Genomic DNA, 17,007 nt, shown 5'->3' on the forward strand with positions numbered 1-17,007 from the left:
AGACTCTGGCTGCTCTCTAGCATAGGGCATGCAGGGGGTTGCCTCACAAGTTTCCAGATCCTGATTTGAATCTCAGGCCAGCACTGTGTGTTTTCCACAAAAGGTCCTTTGAAACTTCCTTCCCTTCCTGGTTTGACAAAGCCCTGGATATCTGGGCTCAGAGAGCCAGACTGGTTTGGTTTAGGTCGTAATCGCCTGTGAAGCACTGTGAGGCATTCTTGTATGCTCAGGATGTGCACCTAGCCTACTTCCTCTATTATATTTAGCTCTGGTTATTTTCCTAATGAGCTGTCTGTTTGCCTGTAGCCATCAGCCAGAAGGCAAATGTGTGAAATCATAAACTAAGCAGTGGTACTCAGAGCCTGAGAGGAAAGCTGCTGGAGGATTTGAAACCCGCCCACCCTGGAACTTTTGCTGGGGCTGTCCCTCATGGCTGGGTATGCCAGCCTCTTGCTAGAGCTGTCCCCAGTCGTGGGCCTACATTCTCTGAAATGGCCACCTCTATAGCTGCCCGAGTCACCTTGCCCCCTACGCTAAGCCAACACACTTGGACGGGCAGCAACACAGGGAGAAAAATTAGAAATATTTACCAACTACCACTGAAGAACTCAATATTTATCTCTGGCTTTGGACAGTGTCTGTTTCTGGGCTGTCTATGGGAGGGAAGTAGGAAATGAACCTTGGTAGTTTTAAGGTTTGAGGACGCTCAGACCATTGTGGGATGCTGCTTTCCAGAGTCTGGCTGGCTCCGGGGGGGAAGTGTTCGCCTAGCATTGACATGACTCAGTCAAAGCCTGCTGGGAACCTGCGCCTTGTCAAGCCTCAGTCTGCCTGAACATGAAGTTTCTATCATTCCACACTTACAGGTTTCCAATTAATTAAGACAATTATGAGCCAGTACTTTGAGAGTCTTGAAAGCCAACTAATGAAGTTCTTTCTTCATTTTGAGGACAACCTGGGATTCTCATTAGAATTAGTAAACAGCAAATACATACATAGTTGTGGTTCTCATATGTAGAATTCCACATATGTATGACTCCACCTCTTGTGTTTTCCAAAAGCCATATGTACGTATTTTAATTAGGTGCTACATAGACTCACTATGTAAGATGGACATTTACATTTTTGTTTAAGACTTAGGAGTTACTATGTAACAGAATTCTCTGTCAACTCTAGGAACAATGTACACTAAAAGACAGGAGAGCTTCTGAACAAGACCTGCAGGAGAGGCGACTTAGTGGCTGTACATACATGGTGGCAACATTTTTACTCTAAACAGTGCACATGGGTGGAAAACACGAGAGAAGACTTGAGACTAATTTAGCAGCTATTAGCAGCTGATAACTGTGTGAACACTTAAGGTCAAAGATATATATATATATATATATAAAAAAGAGGTCTACTGGGCACCTTGAACTTCCTCATCCTTTGTGACCCCATAGGAAGAGAAGATGCGACAGAGCCTTTGGTGTTATGAGCATGAGATCCATGCTCACTGCTCTCAGGAAGAAAAGCCCCAGGCCTCCACAGAGAGGATTCACCTCCCACTCTGCAACCTGGACCATCAGGCCTCACTGGGCCTTGGTGGTACCACAGTAAACCTGGGTGATTAGTCACCTGCTGGCTACAGCAAGTCAAAGCAGGCACATGATCTAGGCCCATTTCCCTGGCAATTTTTAAATGGAAATGAGAGAGACTTGTGGGCATTCCAACCCCTTGCTGTCAAGGTCTTTGACACTTTGTGGGGTTCAACAGGATAAACTATCAACCCCACGGCTTGGGGATTAGTTGTTTGAAGGGAGTTTGGCTAGCCTACACAGGACTGACAAGCAAATGGAGAGGCAAACCTCAGGCACCAGCTCCCCCAGCAGTCTCCCTCCCACATCCCACATGCAAACCCCCCCCAAAAAAATCAATCTTTTACCCTTTCAACCTGCCTTTTGTCGAAGCCATACAGGGGACTCCTATCACAAAGCAAACAGGGCCTTAGCAGCCAGAAAGAAAGACTGCTCTTTAATAGCTTTTAACTGCTGTTATGTTTTTTAAAACCACTTACCAAAGAGGTCAGTTATTTTCTACTCCTCCTCCCCAGAAGCACACACCATTAAGGTTACCTGGAAACCTGTCCAGGAAGCATGCAGCAAATAGCAACCATGCGCTAGAACATCCGGCTTTGTCATCTTATAGCTGATCCCAGCAGTCATGTTAGGCAGAATATGAAGTTTTATGAGTTTGCATGCCCTGGCCCTGGCTAGGGGCTGTTGGCTCTGCACAGGAAGGGGTTTGGTTCTGAGCGCACTTCATTCAAAGGCCGTTCGGTTGCCGCAAGCAGGAATTGAGTGAGATCTGAGGCCCAATGCTACCTGCACTGGGCAGGAACAAGTGAGGCGGGGACAAAAGACATTTGAAGACGTGGCTTCTACTTGAAAGAACCTGCCATCAGTCAAAGACATGCTGTACCAAGAGAATGACCTGACAACACGGTGTGTACATTTCCAAAGGGAAGGGAGATAGTCTGAAGGACAGGAAATGGATCAGAAAGAAACGGGTGGTGCAGGCTCCTGATCCCAACGCGTGGGAGGTGAAGGCAGGAGGATCCGAAGTTCAAGGTCGTCCTGGATTACACAGAGTTCACAGCCTGAGCAACAAGATACTCTGTATCTAAAAAAATAAAAATAAAAGTCACTGAGAAGACCAGCAAAAAGCTGTGAGAAGAGGGTGGGAGTGGCTGGTCAATGCAGCATAGAATACCGTAGCTGGAAGGCTTGAGAGACTGTGTGAGTCCCTGGGCTCTTCGCTTTTCCTCACAGGAGGGAGCTCTCCTGTCTTTACAGTCAGCTGCAGTCTCTTCGAAAGAGCCCTCTACCTCATGAGAGCAGTTGTCGTGGCATCAAAGAGCTTATTTCTACTGTGTGTCTCCCGTTCCACCCCCCCTTCGGTGTCAGATGAGGTGATAAGGTGTGTAATTGCAGAAAAATTCACAATTGTGACTCAGCTGTTTCCTGTGAAGCCTCTGCAGCAGAATGGGCGTTAGGAAGCCAGCTGGCACAGAAGCTTGGAAGGAGCAATGAGACGCTGAAAGCTCGGGTCTAGGAAGGTTTGGCACAAGCACTGACCACATCCATTTGGCTTTACCCTCGGTTATACCCTTTTTCCAGTTCAACATGAGGAAGCGTGAGGAGCGAAGACTATCAATTTTGGAAGTTAATCTGTTGGCAACTTATTCTGAAGAATCAGCAGGCCATGAGGCAGGCTGGGGACAAGTCCTGGGCTTTCCTTGCTGACTTCTCTGCAGTCATCAGCTTTACCACCAGCATCTGGGCATGAGTCAGTGAAACATGCCCACAATACTTGAGCAACCAGAGAATTAGACACTGAAGATGCAGACAGGAAATCTGCATTATGCAAACAGTCCTCAGGAAGGGAAGGGGTGTGGATAACAAGAAGTCTGCCTGACGTCCTACAGTCCTCTAATTACATAAATTCAATCAGCCTGAGAACATGGAGCAATTTCTAGCCTTTCTCTTAGCTGCATTGAAGGAGCATGGCATTCTTTGGGCAGAGCTGCTCAGGAGTATAACCCTCACCTGAGAGCTGGGGAATGTGGCCATGGCCCTACTGGCAAAACCTTCGTAACTTATAAGTGGGACCCGGCCTTAGTGATTTTAGAAAAGGCAATGGTATACATTTTAGGCTTGATGATAATACTCCTTGTCACTCCACAAAGGCTGGGGAGGCAGAAATTTGAAACCATTATTCAAAATAGCCTTAGTCACACAGCTGATACACTGATCAGGAAGTTTATTCAAGCTCGCTGGAGTCACTCAAACCTACCTTGCCCACTCTACCAGAGTGGATTAAAAAGCCACACGAAGGGCTGCAGAAATGCCTCAGTGGTTAAGAGCACTTGCTGCTGTCCCAGAGACTCAAGGTTCAGTTCTCAGCATCCACATCAGGCTTTCACAACTGCCTGCCATTCCAACTTCACAGGATTTGGAGCCCTCTTCTGGCCACTGCAACCAACTGCACACGTGTGCTGCACCCACACAGACGCATACACATCATTGAAATAAATATTTTTTTCAAATAAAAACCCTTTAAAGGAGTGGTTCTCAACCTTCCTAATGCTGCAACCCTTTAATACAGTTCCTCACGTTGTGCTGACCCCCAACCATAAAATTATTTTCAGTGCTACTTCATAAGTATAATTTTGTTATCTTTATGAATCATAATGTGTTTTCCAATGGTCTTTTGGGGGTCACAACCTGGCATTTGAGAACAACTGCTTTAAACAGTGACAGATGAACCCTGACTATCCATGGGGAAGTATGTGTGTGCTGATGTTTCCTCCATAGCCTTGCTGGTCTCTAGTGCCCGTCTCTGGGGCAGTCATCACAGTGTTTCGGTCGCCAGCTGTTCCCTCTCACACACTCAGAGAAACACAGAGCCCTTTCACTTTCTTCAGCCTCAATACAGAAGAGCCAGCCTCTTCAGAGCATGCGCGTGCGCAGTGAACACGCGGCCATTGTCTCTCCTGGGCACTGCGAGGCGAAGAGCAGGTTAGTTGGACAAAGCTAAATCTGCTGGACTTGTTTTTTTACAAAATGCTTGCTTTTCCTTTTTGGCCTATGTGTTTGCTTGTTCGGTTGCTCACGAGTGCCGGTCAGGCACCCATCATGTGCTCTCACTCCTGCCCTCAGCCCTCATCCAACTCCATTAAAGCCAGAACTAAGGAGGGCACCTGCTGAGCCCCCACCAATAAATCCAAGAAGCAAGACAAGGCTCAAGAGAGACAGCCCGAAGGATCCTGCTTTATTCTGTCCCCAAAGAGTATTCTATTCATCAGTGAAAACTCAAAAGGACAAAAAACTGTCTAAGAAAGCACACCCTCCCCCCACACACCTCACATACAGATTTCCATAAAAGAGCATTTGAAGGCAAACGAGATGTGAGGTTTCACAAGCTGAAAAATCACTTTCAGATGAGCAGAAAACTCCTGAGAAGAAGTTAAACAGAATTAGAAATGGAGTTTGGGGAACTTCTCAGGGAGTATTTCCCTTAAATATGAGTAGAGGAACTTCAGGAACAGAGAGAGCGCTAGAGGAAAGCACAGGAGAGAATCATCAACCACAGGACCCTGGAATACTGACACAGGACACCTTCCTGAGCGTGACATCCCCCAGCCTCCTGAGTGTCCAGTCAGCCTGGCTGTGGTCACCCAGCCTCCTCCTGGATCGCCACTTGAACACTTCCAGCCCTTCTGGCTTGGTTGCTTCTCTGAGTCTAAGTGCAGCTGTGACTTTCCTGCGTTTCTCCAGTTCTGCCAGCCTCTTTGGAACAGATTGACTCCAGTCATTAACACACCTGATGCAGTCATCACCGTCCCCATGAGCAATCCCCTCTGGGGCTTCCTGCCACAAGAATTTTCACAAGTTTCACATGAACTTTTATACATGTACATGTAAGCGGTAGTCATTGCCTTCTTATTTTCGTTGTTTGAGTTAGCCTCACAGCCGACAATATTCCAGAAGTATTAAATAGAAAATTCAAGAAATAAACAATTCTTAGGTTTTAAATTTCATACCCATACCATGGAGTGTGGTGATGAAATCTCACCCTGACCCATACAGTCAAGTCTATTGTATGAATCATCTACCCATGTGTGCACCCTGCATATGCTACCCGCCCATTAGTCAGAATGACTATTGAACTACAGAGCTTGACCGTGTTCCATTCGCCTTCACTCAATTACAGTCCGCAGAGTCTAAGAGGAATGACGCCTGCAATTCAGGTACACCAAAGAAGAGCTATAAAATGTCTAAGACAGGATGAAAACCTCCACTAATAAGGAAAGAAATGAATGTATGTTGGGGCTGCTAAGATCTACCGTAAGGATGGACCTTCTAACAATAAAATTGTGAAGAAACTAAAAGATGCCTGAACTAGCCTTCTATGGCTTTTCAAACTACAAAAGATACAGCCACATTATATATATATAATATATATATTATATATATATTATAGGCAAGGGCAGAGCAGTGTGATATTTGAGCCTAACCCAGTTTTGAAGGGTTGAGTGATAAAAATTTCATACTACAGATCTATGCCAAGTGTTACTGGGATGTGGGGCTGGTGGTGCGTGCCTTTCCTCCCAACACTCGGGAGACAGAGGCCGGCGGATCTGGAGGTCAGACTGGTCTGCACAGCCAGTTCCAAGGCAGGTTTATATAGCGAGACCTTATCTCAAAATAAAATTTAAAAAGAGGAAAAAGAAATGGTACTTATGAAGTACTCAAAATCCTTCAATAGGCACGAGAACAATTGCTGACCTAAAAGTCCAAATAATAGCCCACGTGAAGGGAAGTGGAATGTTGACCCTAGTTTACAGAAAGTGAATCTGAGTCACAGCAAGGTTCTGAAATTCCGCATGAACTCATACTGCCTGTAAAAGCCAGGCTTCGGCGGTGAGCAACCGTGATCTCCGGCCAGCCAGGCAGATGCACTTTATTTTCCATTGGGTGGTGACGCCAGATCCCATTGCTTCTGACAAAGGCCCTCGTCAAGCCTGTGTGTCATCCTTTGCTTACGCTCCAGCAGACCCACTTCCCCCAGCCACACAGTAACTCTTTGGCTTCCTGACAGCCAAGGAAGGCCTGTGCGTCGGTGCGGTGTGCAGCGCCATCTGCTGGACACTGAGAGAAGCAGCAGCGTAGAGCGGATGGCATAGGCCAAGGTTTCTGAATTCTGTGAGTTTGGAGATTGCTAGCAGCTACGCCTGACTGCAAGGCCTGCAAGGAACATGAGCAGAAACATTTACCCTACATCCAAACCAGTCCTCGAGACTGCACATGTGGTCCTCAACTATTTCTTAATCTGGAAGTGGGTCTCGGAAAACTCTGGCCAGCAGCAGGTCTTTTCCGGAACCTCTAGCAGTTCTGAAGTGTGCTTACGCCACAATCACAAGGCACAACGATGCTACTGAGAGGTTTCCGCATACCTGTTGGAGGAGGGACCTGCGGGGCCCCTGCCTAGGCCTTCATGGCTCTGCTGTCCCAGTGCTGAGGAGGTGAACACTGGCAAGCCACGGGTGGATTATGCTATAGCTTCCTAGCTGCTGATGAGCTTGAGGCTCAGCGATGCTGGAGGGCCAGATGCTCGGAGCGTTCCTTTGAATCGACACGAAGCCCTGAAACTGCTCTGAGATGCGCACTGTGACCAGCTCGGCTTCACAGATGAGGAACTTGAGTCCTGGGAGCAGGAGTTAACTGCCCTAAGGACTCACAGCAAAGAAGCGGTGCAGGAGGACTCTGGCCAGGTCTCAGTTCTCCTGTTCCCTGCCGTTTCCCAGCTGTTGGTGCCCACCTCTGAACTACTGTGTACTTTGCTGCTTGCTTCAAGACTAACTGACCAACCGCCGTCCCTCTAAACCGTAAAGGTAACTGCCTCCTCCTGACCCTCGACAGTAAATGGGTGGTTCGAAGAGAGAGAGCTCTTTACTGAGCTTTGTTTTCAGAATGTCAGACTGAGAAACCGCTGGAACAAATAGTTCTGGGTTACAGGTCAGGGACGGGCAGGACTCTCGGGCAAAAGCAAACAGAGCCTCTCACAGTAGCTTGCAGGAGTTCGCTCACACACCTGCCCCCAGTGCACAGACTTGGAACACTGCCTGGCTCTGTCACACAGTGTGTGGGGCTCACACACATGAGAAGTGGCAAAGGGACATTATGCTTGCAATCGGTTGCACCTCTGGGGGAGCCTTCTGTGCAGACTGGCACAGTCTGGCAGATTCTAGGAAGCAGTTTGAACTTGCTGGGTAATCGCAGTGATGTATTTCGTCAAAAGCTTTTTTTCACAGCTTCAGCTCACTTCCGCCAACACTGGGTCTGCTTTCCCCATGAAGCCAACAGTCCCTAACAGCAGAAAAAACGAACGAGTGACAGTGTAGGTCTAAACTTCAGACTCCAAAACAGTGGTTCACAACCTTCCTAATGCTGAGACTCTTCATTACAGTTCGCCATGCTGTGGTGACCCCCAAACATAAAATTATGTCGTTGCTACTTCGTAACTGTAATTTTGCCACTGTTATTAATATAAATATCTAACATGCAAGTTGTCTTATATGTGACCTCAAAGGAGTCGAAACCCACAGGTTGAAACCCACTGCTATTCAAGCTGGGGAGGGGCTGTCCCTGAGGGGCCGAGAGAGAAGAATGCATGCTCTGGCCCTTTCCACAAGAGCAAGGTAGAGGCTCCACATCAGCTTGTACCCAGCCTCCTCCAGGATGCCTCCCGGTCTCACAGGAGGCATCCTGGAGGAGGCTGGGTACAAGCTCAAGGTCCCCTCTTCAGGCAGAGCCACAACCCTGAAGAAAGAGGAAACTGACTCTCCCTGGCAGCACGGGTCTCCAGCCCTCAGACAAAAGCCTTTTGTCCAGGAGACGGCGTCCAGGAGGTCAACCACACACTTTCTTTCCAAACTAACCCCCGGCGCCACCAAGAACCTGGAAAGCTATTTCCAGGAACTAATTTTAAAATCCCCTACATGATAAGTGAAAATCTGAATGTCCAACATTAGGAAAATGGTGCATCCTCATTTGTGGGAGTCTTAAGCATGTAGGGAAAGAGGGCAGTAACACAAAAGCAGGCTTTCTTTAGACTCATGCAAAATCAAAAAACAAAACCATAGTTAACAGATGTGTACAATTTTCCGGACCTCTCAGGGTCTTTGTGGGCCTCCACACCTGTTTTATTCAGCTCTAGGACTCTATCCCAGGCCCTCCCGAACACTAAACAAGCACACTTCCTCCCAACAGGGCCCCACAACGCCCCACAGTGTCTTCATACTGCTTCGATAATGAAACAAGCATGCAGCGCTTTAATTCACTCAGTTTTATTAGAAATCTAAGATTGTTCTAAAAAAACGGCTCTTTAACTTTTCTGACCTAAAAACAACCAAACTTTTAACGTTGAGACTTTTCTTATTTTTTTATTATCTTATTTTTCTAGATGCTACTTTTATTTGTGTATCACTTTATCACTCAGGTAAAATAAGAATTTTAAAATTCTATCTGGGTGATTAATCTCTGAGGCAGGGCCAGACTCAAGGTTCATCATCTACTTTCCTAAACAAAACAGGAACTTGGTCAGCCTCATACACAAGGCAAAGGCAGCCTTAAACTTGTCACTGCAGTCCTCTACAACCTACAAACCCATTGTTGCCACACAGGCCAAGAGAGGGCAGCAGACTTTAAAAATGGGTACAAGAGGGACAGTTCCGAGCATCTCAAGCTGGGTTGCTGAGGAGTGAAAAGCTGTCTGAGATGCCTTTGTGTGCATCTCATGTAATGGCATATACAGGGAAACCACGGCAGGTACTGACACGTGATCAGACAAAAAGCACAGAGAAGATTCTGGTGTGGGGAGGTGGCTGCAGTGAAGTTGATACAGGAATCAGCACCAACTGAAGCCTGACTCTCCTCAGTAACTGACACAAGACAGCTGGGGGAGGGGTGGGAGTGAGTCCCTGTGTACAGCTCCTCAATTGTCAGAGCACCCCTTATCCTGGCTCCAGTGGGCCTGGCTGCACAAGTGCTAATTCCATTGTCTCTGTGGGCTTCTCAACAACCTGCCGGCCGTGAACGGTAGCTTAGAACAGGCTGTACGCTGCAGGAGCTGCCGTGCGCATCTCAGAGTGACCCCCAGCTCCTGACCCCACCTCCTAATCTGTGCCCGGGAGACCCACAGTCTAGGATAATCCTGGAGAGTACCTTGCCTTCATTTGTCACTCGGGCACCTCTACCGTGTGTAGTCTCATGTCTGCCACACAGACAGGCAGATGGGTGATCTGCATGACCAGAAAGCAGTGCATCCAAAAAGCCAGCCAAGGCCCTGGGCTCCATCTCCTTCTACCAGAGTGTGGTCAGCTAAGAGCCTGCCCTCAACCCTCTCTACGTCAGGCAGAGGACAGAGCATCTGACTTGAGGGACTGGGACCCTTTTTCTTTTTGTCCCCAGCAGCGGGACAGAGCTGGAGGCCATAAAAGAATGGCCACACACACACAATGGCTTTGGATCATATATGACTGTGGCCTTTCTTTTCCTATAATGTCACTCCTCCAGCCTTGGGGGGTTAGCTTTGTAAGCTAAGGGGACTCGTTGTTCTTTGGCATTCTGAAGATGGGGTACTCAAAGGCCTTTGGGCATAGAGCAGGAAGGCCAGCAGGACCGTGGTGCTTCCTCCTGCCTTCTTGAATCCGAAGGGCTCTGCTTTTCTGGAATGGCTCAGCCCCTGAAGTAGGGAGGGCCTTATCTGTGTGTGAGAGTGTGGCTTTACGCATCCTTCCAGGGGAGGGGCAATTGTGCCTCTCCCACTATGTGTTTGCTCACATGTTAGGCAAGCCTCCTTCTGAGGGAATTGAGGACCTCCCCCTCCCCTTTTTCCTTTTGCCTCAGCCTACCATTTTGTCTCTTCCATATCCTCTGGGGAAATGCCAAAACACATGATATGAATAAAAATACAATGACAAAAAAAAAAAAAAAGGGAATGTGGTGTCTTAGAATCCCGAACAGCTGAATGACTGCAGCTAACCTGCCAGAGAGCCTATGCTGAACAGCCTACAACCAAGAGGAGCGAAAAAGGAGCTCACCTCAGTCAAGGCTGTGGCTTTCCTCCCCAAAGGGTCAGAACCTGGGTGATTGGATGAGGGCTTTTGCTTCTTTGCTTGAAGCTAGGAGCCCAGGAAGGTGGCCACACCTTGGTTATCACATGCTGAAATACATGCTCTACATGATGCTTCACAGTCCTGGTCTTCACCAGAGAAGTAGGAGGTGAACTAGGAGAGCCTGTGGCCCTTACCTGCTCCCACCCACTCTAGCCACAACAATTACACTTTCATCTTTTTTTAATACCATGACCTTCTAGAAAATGTTCTTTTGAAAGGGTGTCCTGTTTCTAAAAGGTGCACTTGACTCAGCCCCACCCTCAGGGCAAGCGGACTCGGGGACAGAAATAGCTCCTAGCCAGGCCAGCTGGAGTTAGAGGCTCCCGTCTGGGAATGGGAGTATGAAGGTGTATAGCACGCTCACGCAGACACACACACACACACACACACACACACACACACACACACATGAGTCATGGATTTTCTGGTATGAAATGTACAGGAATCCACAAACTCTTGCGTAAAATGTCACTGATAAGAACAAGGGCCTATGATGGTTGTGTCAGTGAACACTGTGCTTTAGATCATTTAACTGAGGATGTTCTATGTCCCTGAATTCTAGACAAATTATCTTCATCACTTCAAAAATTTATAAGCCTCAGCTTTTTCATTTTTTTCTGGGACTTCTGTTACCAAAAAAAAATGACACTTCTGGCCTCCTTATTTTTCTGGCCTCCTACTTTTCTCTTGTATTTTTTCTTTTTTTTTTTTTTTTTCCTTTCTCTCTTCCAGGAAAAAAAAGTCCATAATCCCATCTTAAAATTCACCAACTCATTCTTTAAATCTTCTTTCACATTTTGTCTTCTATTGTGTTCTTTATTCTAATGACACCAATATTTCCACGGGGTTCTTTTCATATTGTCTTATTTGCCTTAAATTGCTAACATAGTCTTCTCTTAAATTACCTGTTTGGCTTTGGATCATATATGACTGTGGCCTTTCTTTTCCTATAATGTCACTGCTCCAGCCTTGGGGGCTTAGCTTCGTAAGCTAAGGGGACTCGTTGCTCTTTGGCATTCTGAAGATGGGGTGATAAGCAGCATGCACCATAGCTCCTGTCTCATGCCATAATGCTACCGCTTGCTCCTCCAGTCAGGATTTGCCCCCAGCCTTAAGGAGAAGAGCAACAGAGCCTGTGCTGTGACGGCAATTGTGAGAATCCAGGTTTGTTTAATGCGTCTGTAGATCCTTTGGTGTGTCTTTGAGAGAAGGTGCTGCAAGCCATGTCATACAACTAGTAGAAACAGGAGTTTGGAGTCATTGAACCCAAATAATGTGCCAATTAGAAGAAGTATAAGTGCCGTGTAAAGCAGAGTCGGGGCCTGTTTATGACAGCCTGGACTGTGGGCTCAAGATGACCCTACCATCTTGGCATAAATTCCCCAGGGTCCTCCACTTTGCCTCCAGAAGCAGGTGCTCTGATCACAGGGCAGGGCCACCTAGAGCCACTAGCCTCAGTGGCCCCAACTATTCAGATGCTTAAAATGTCTTCAGAACTTGGAGCCGCACTCAAAATGGTCCAAGAGCTTCTAAACGGGTCAGTTTCAACATATGCCACAATTGTTCAGCAGTGGTGTGAGCTGTGGACTGGACTCCACATGGAAAAGCCTGATCTGGCTGCTGCCACTTGAGAAGTAATTGGTTAGCCATGAGGTGAGGAGCAGGACCTAGAGCTTCAGGTTACACAGAGCTGCAAGTCTAGGAAACAATACAGCTTTGTTCCCAATGTCTCCTTCCTCTGAGAAATGGTCAGTTCCTCATCAACAAAAGCTGGCACTTGAGTGTTGTGTTAGGAGCTTGGAGTGCATACATGACTGTTTGTGTGTGTGTTTGTGTGTGTGTAACTTAAAAAAAAAAAAAAAAACCTTAAGTTGGGGCCAGAGGCAAGGCTCAGCAGTTGAGAGTAGTGGCTGCTCTTCTCCTGACCAGAGTTGGACCCCAGAACCCAAATGGCAGCCCACAACTCTCTGTAGCTCCAGTTCTACTGGGTACATCACTGTCTTGTGCAGCTGAAGGCATTGCATGCACGTGGGGCACAGACACGCATGCAGACACCCACACATGAAAAGTAAATAACCAAGTGAGCCATCTACTGAGTCCTAGAGAAACGGCTACAAACAGAAAGTTCTATAATCATCATCTTCCCATGTATTAGGGATAATCTAATGACTAAGAGTGTTGTGCAATGTGTTTTTCGTTCCAATGGAGCAGTGTTCAAGGCAAAGGCGCATGATTTCCCATAGGGGAAATATAAATGGGCTCAAAGGCAAAACCCAAACAGAAGTCCTCATTGATAACAACGTTGAAACCCATGTATTTACTCTCAGGATGGTTTCTGTGTGTGTATGTGTGTGTGTGTGTGTGTGTGTGTACACATATATCTATGTATTCGTATGTTTGTTCAAAACATCAGCATACCCACAGGTTGTTGTATCTCATGTTTAAGTTAACTTCAAACCAGCAAGTAGCTTCATGGTTTTCTGTGTTGCTCAAGCACCTAAATAAATATAATCCTAACTTAGGTGGCAAAATAAAATTTTACTAGTTATTAGTTAATTAGAGTTATTAGTTGGAGAATGAAATGCTATGCATAAGACTGGAATGCCGGGGGCTGGAGAGATGGCTCAGTGGTTAAGAGCACTGTCTGCTCTTCCAAAGGACCAGGGTTCAATTCCCAGCACCCACATGGCAGCTCACAACTGTCTATAATGCCCATTCTAAAGGATCTGACACCTTCACACTAATGCACATAAAATAAAAGTTAAATAAATTATTTTTTAAAAAGACTGGAATGCCTTTGAGACTTTCTACAGCATTAAAATCCAATATTTCAAAAGGTATCCTGTCTGTCTGAATTAGTTTTCAGAAGTGAATCTGCACTGAAGTCACATTATTTCTCCTGGGTTTCTCTGAGAGTAACCACTTAATGGGTAGTGTTAGGAATCTTATCACTCAAAGAACTATATATATATATATATATATATATATATATATATATCATGATAGTAGTACTAATTATTATATACAGTTAATATACAATAACACAAAAGGAAGAAAAAGGAGTGAACCATCTATAAGGACAGATGAAGTACATTTTGTTACTGTATTAGATTTACATAATTTCTAATTAATTTTGATATTATAATTGCATCTTTTCTCTCTTACCCTTTCCTCCCTACAAAGTCTCCACAGATCCCATATCAGTATGGCCAGGGAGAAGGTTCCGCTGCTAAAAGTATTTGTTTCAAGCTGATAAACTGAGTTTAATCCTCAGAATCCACGTGATGGAAGGTAGGTGGGATTCAAGTCTTCTTGTACTTCCGCATGGACAAGTAACGCCCATACAGACCCCCCCTCCCCACAGCGCACATTAATGAAGGTGAAGAAAGCCTTTTTAAGAGTCAGCACAGGGAACTTTTTTTGTTAACATGCCTTTGAAATCACTAGTTTGAAATTTTAGCAGAATCATGTGCAGGTTTGATTGCCTATACAGCATATTTGTGTGACACTTTTTTTAAATAGTGATTTTATTGATGCTAAAAATAATGTCTTCAAACTAGGACATAGCAAATGGAATAGGACATTTTGAACAAACACTTGGCAAAGATTTACTTCAAATAAGAATACCAAAAAAATATTTCATTCCACTGAAAAATTAGCTCACATTTTTAGTTTTCATCCAAAGCACATTACATTCCAGACTCTCTTTTCCTAAATAAAAATAAATAAATTAAAATAAAATAAAAAACCAACATTTATACAGAAGGATCTAAAACATTCACTAAAGGGCTTTCCAAGGGCACAAGGCTCTATTTAATAATGTGCCTTCAGTTATAACCACACAAGCATGACCCTGCTGTCTGCTTGAAGAGGTGATACCTGGATGTTTTTGCAACCTGACTGAACAGTCTCTGAATGGAATTCTAATTTAGATTATTGTCTACTTCAAAGTTTTGCCCGGCAGTCCTGAGTGCTGTTTATCCGGAGTGCATTTACCGTCCATGGCAAGAGAGCTTTCTTTCGGCATGGGAACTCCTCTTTACCGCCACTAGGTGGGGCTCCAACCATAATGTCTTTGAGCCTTGGAAACTAGCCGCAAACGCTGGAGCTGGCGCCCTTGGACAAGACTAACCTTGGACAAATCACATACGGCATGAAGTACGGCTTTTCTCTCCATCCCGAAGTTTTCACAGCGCTCCCGAGCAAAGATGATAGGAAAAAGTTACTTCATCAGGGAAGAGAGGCTCTGCTCACAGCGGTAAGGAAATTACTAAGACAGATGGGTAGCTGGCAACCCGCCCTGGTTCCACAGAGGGCATCTTCAGCAGTAATTAAATCCCCCTTCCCAGGGGCTGGCACGGGACGCCAAATGTTGAGACCATGAGCAGCTCATGCAGATATCTTCCAGAACCTTCTGTTTACTGGAACCTGACCAACATGTACACTAGAGAAGTGTGTGGGGCGTGGTGTGGGGTGTTAGTTCTGCACTGGCTTTGCTGTGCCCTCCATGCAGGGCACCGCTGCTTTTCATTTCCTAGACGGTTCTCTGTTCCTTTGCTCTCAAATCTGGGTCACACTCTCAAAGAAATACATGACTGTTTAAGCTTCAGTCAAACATTCAGGCTCATGTAAATACACACACACAAACCTCTAAATCAGTATGGGTGTGGGCCAGACTATGCGATATATCCATACATACTAAGTGGTAAAAAGAAAGAAAACAATTGCACAAACCAGCATGATTAAATGGCTTCCCTGGGGGGTTCTGGAGAGATGGCTCGTTGGTTAAGAGCCCTTGTCGCTCTTGCAGAACGCCCACAGGGTGGTTAACTCCAGTTCCAGAGAATGTGAGATCCTTTTGACCTCGCTGGACACCAGGCATGCCTGTGGGGCTTGCCTGTGGGGCCCGGCATACATGCAGGCAAAGCATCCCTGAACATGAACTAAATAGACCTGGCGAGGGGAGGCTTTCCTGGAGGTCTGCTGTGGAACGTGATGCGTCCCTCTCAAGGGTTTTGTCTGGGTTTCTCGGGCAGTCCCTCCAGCTTCTAGAAGTCCGTGGAGGTTCCCAGAAGTCACTCCAAAAGCCATCCAAAGTGATTCCTCCCCAGCCCCACACCCACAGCAACTCAGCTGATCCAGACTGATTATTATTAGGGTTCTATGGGTACTTTGAACATAAAATCCTACTCCCTGCAGGTGTTTGTTTCTTTGCTTTTCTGCTTTGTTTCATTTGTTTGCTTTGCTTTGTGTCCACAGATTCTAGCCCAAATGCTCTCTTCACAGATGAGATCGCTAAAGCTCTAGGGGACTGCTCCAGACTACGTATGGCTTGAATTGGGTCCTTTTTAAAAACTTATTTAGGCTTTTATGTGCCTGCATATGTGTATGTACACCCTGTGAGTGTCTTGTGCCCGTGGAAGCCCGAAGAGGGTGTGACCTGGAACTGCTACTACAGACCATGTTTAGCCGCCAGATGGGTGCAGGGAACCAAATCTGGGTTTTCTGCAAGAGCAGCCGGTGCCCTTAGCCACTGACCCAACTCTCCGGCTCCTTGAACTGATTCTTAAGGATGGGGAGCATGCTAAGAGCTGAAGAAGGGAGACCAGTGAGCCCATAAGGGAGTGTGAGCTGAAATCCCCTAGAGGGGGCGGGGCCGTGCCAAGCCCGGAGTCATAGGCTGGCTGATCTAAACCCGGTGATTATGAGAGCTGGAATGCTGCCGGTCCACAGCTGCGCTGTCTTGGGCAATGCTGAGTCCTTTCCTACCCACCCTGGGCCCGACCTAGCTTTTGCCTGCCTCCGGAAACCTTTTGGATTGCGTTAAGAGATCACCAGCTTCTGCCAAGCCAAAAGCTAAGCTCATCATCAGCATCTTCATCCTATAGCGGAGACTCCCCACTTCCCTATAGCCCACCTGCCTACCGTTTCCACCCATGCTTTCGGGCAGTGGTTTGTTTTGGCTTTTTTTTCGCTTGTGTCCTTGCTGGAAGTAAGCTGAATAAACTCTCTCCTCCCCAAGTCCCTTTGGTCATGGTGTTTCATCACAACAACAGAAACCCTACCTAAGACACCTCTTAATAGGCTGCAGAAGTAGTTCAGCTATGAAGTATTAGCATGAGGACCTGAGTTAGAGTCCCCAGCACCCACAGAAAATACCAGACGAGGTGGCACACACCCCTAAGAAAGTAGAGACAAGAGGATCCATGGGGCTCACTGGCCAGCCACCTTCACTAAGTCAGTCAGTTCCATGTAAACGTGGAAACCCTGTCTCAAAGTCCAAGGAA

At 46.4% G+C, this 17,007-nt stretch overlaps 1 long non-coding RNA gene across 1 annotated transcript; it reads left to right on the forward strand.

Annotated features, from left to right (window-relative positions):
• Positions 1-6,785: 6,785 nt before the first annotated feature.
• On the forward strand, positions 6,786-16,892 carry LOC132654199 (uncharacterized). Its single transcript, XR_009591831.1, has 4 exons — positions 6,786-7,435; positions 13,904-14,011; positions 14,672-14,978; positions 15,980-16,892. It is a non-coding gene; the product is annotated as an uncharacterized LOC132654199 (long non-coding RNA).
• The last annotated feature ends 115 nt before the right edge of the window (positions 16,893-17,007 follow it).

The sequence above is a fragment of the Meriones unguiculatus genome, chromosome 5, assembly GCF_030254825.1.
Source record: "Meriones unguiculatus strain TT.TT164.6M chromosome 5, Bangor_MerUng_6.1, whole genome shotgun sequence".
Classification (NCBI taxonomy): domain Eukaryota; kingdom Metazoa; phylum Chordata; class Mammalia; order Rodentia; family Muridae; genus Meriones; species Meriones unguiculatus.